The following is a 2,146-nucleotide window of genomic DNA, read 5'->3' as shown; positions in this document are numbered from 1 at the left end:
CTAATATTTGCTTTCAATCAACATGCAGATGTATTTGCTTTATTAAATTGATTATTTTATCTTTACAGTTTGCTGTAATCATTACAGTTAGCCAAGCTTGTTGCTTACAAGTGACAAACATCGAACTGTCCATGTTTTCTACTACTCTGAAGCTCAGACACATTTTGAGGTCAAAAATGGAGTTAGAATTACAATTTCAAGAAGTTTCAATTTCTAATTTCTGAATTAATTTCTAAATGCAGCATAATTTAACCCACCATTTCTTTTCAGTTATTAATGAGGAATAAATAAAGGGTGTAAAAGCACTGCACAGGACAGGATGTTTATGATAATGAATGTGGTGTTTGTTTGTCCCCAAAGCTCTGTATCTGGCCTCTTATTTATACCTGCATGAAAATAAAAAGTCTCCCACATTTGTGACTTTTGTCACATTTCTTTCAACAAGATGGCCTGTCTAATCTCAATCAGATGCCCTTTGAACCGATCTGGAAAGTTTAAAAACAGTGTGCTTCCTGTTTGTAGTTCTTTAGAACATATGATCCAAATATCTCTCTCGATACTCTGAAAAGTCTTCTGAAAATCATACTAATGCATTAAATAGTACAATACTGATTATTTATTTAGTGTGATACAGTATGTGCTTTCTGAGTATAGACAAATTAAGTTATTAATTAAGCCTAGTTATCATGTACCTACCATTAGTTATTAGATACTAGATAGGTGTGTGTGTGGGTGTGTTTGTGTTTTCCTGAGACTGTTTTAATCTTGGTCTGTTTGTTTCCTTTCTGCACTGATTCACTTGGATCAGAGAAGGCTTTCCCCTGCCAGCTTTAAACGCTGATTGAACATGCTCAGTTGAAGCTGATAACTACACGCAATGAACGTTTAACTAACTCGTAATGATAAGTGACAAATAATGGCTAACAGTTGTCTGGGACTCGAAATATAGAATTGAACTTTCATTCCTAGTGATCAATTTGTTGTATTTTATGGACCACCTGAACATGATGACATTGCCATATGCCGTAAATACATGATGACATGGTTGTTATTCTTTCCCTTTCTTTGACTCACAGAGACTAATACTCCTGATATTTTTGTCATAGGCCTGACATATTATTTCTGGAAAGTGTTAAATGATTACACATTGTTGCCTGGCCACAAACAAGTCCTGAGCTCCTGTAATATTGACATCTTTTTTGTTTGTTTTTTTTAGTTTAATCCCTAAAGCTAATACGGATTGTCTAACACACTCTACACTAAGAATACAAGACTATACAAGATGCACAACTAATAATCAGCCAAACACTGTGCTGTTGACAATAATAAATAGTGCTACATCAAGTTACAAATCAATGATCACGCAAAGTTGTCATGTTCGATATCAAAGGATAAGTCCATTTTAACAACATGCATATATTTGATATGAGTAAGATAGATGATAGCACTGTAGGAGGCCACTGTAAATAATTGGAATAGTCCATGCACATTCTGGAGGCATACTGCAGAGAAGATAATGATGAAGACATGAATCATATATGAGCCAAATGCAAATACACTTCTGATCCATGAACTAATGCATCATCTATACAAGCATGCTTCTAAAATAGGTCAAGTGCTCCACAGTACCAAATAATCCACACCCCAGCTTCAGAGGACTTGAGATACTGTTATTGCCCCTGGTAGAGGGTCTGTTCACCCCAGGGTGGGGAGAATGAGGTGAGAAGAGGTGAAAAGAGACAAAATGAGTATGTGGTAGGCTGGTGAGGACAAACAATGGCCATTTTGTTCACACACTCCAATCCAGACGCAGATTGCTTGACCGGTCACATCACTACAGACACTGGTCTTGTTTTTATTCAGGAAGACAGCTCACACACACCTGCTATGATGGAGGGCAAATTGCATGGCAAAGGGTTAAATAATACCCCCCATGCCATAAATGCATAAACAGCACATACTCACACACTCCCCCCACTCATGCTTGTAGGCTTTGGAGATGTCAGTTGTTAGTCAGGGGGAGGGGGTGTGAAGGGGATAGGCTGGTGAGGGTCTTTGTAATAGTGAGAGACAGAGAAAAGAATATGAGAGAACGAGAGGGAGGGAGGATGGAACGGAGCGTACTATTTTTCAGCTGCTAAGCAGA

Source organism: Tachysurus vachellii, chromosome 21 (genome assembly GCF_030014155.1).
Source record: "Tachysurus vachellii isolate PV-2020 chromosome 21, HZAU_Pvac_v1, whole genome shotgun sequence".
In the NCBI taxonomy this organism is placed as follows: Eukaryota; Metazoa; Chordata; class Actinopteri; order Siluriformes; family Bagridae; genus Tachysurus; species Tachysurus vachellii.
The sequence above is the reverse complement of the archived record's forward strand: the minus strand, read 5'-3'. Positions refer to the sequence as shown.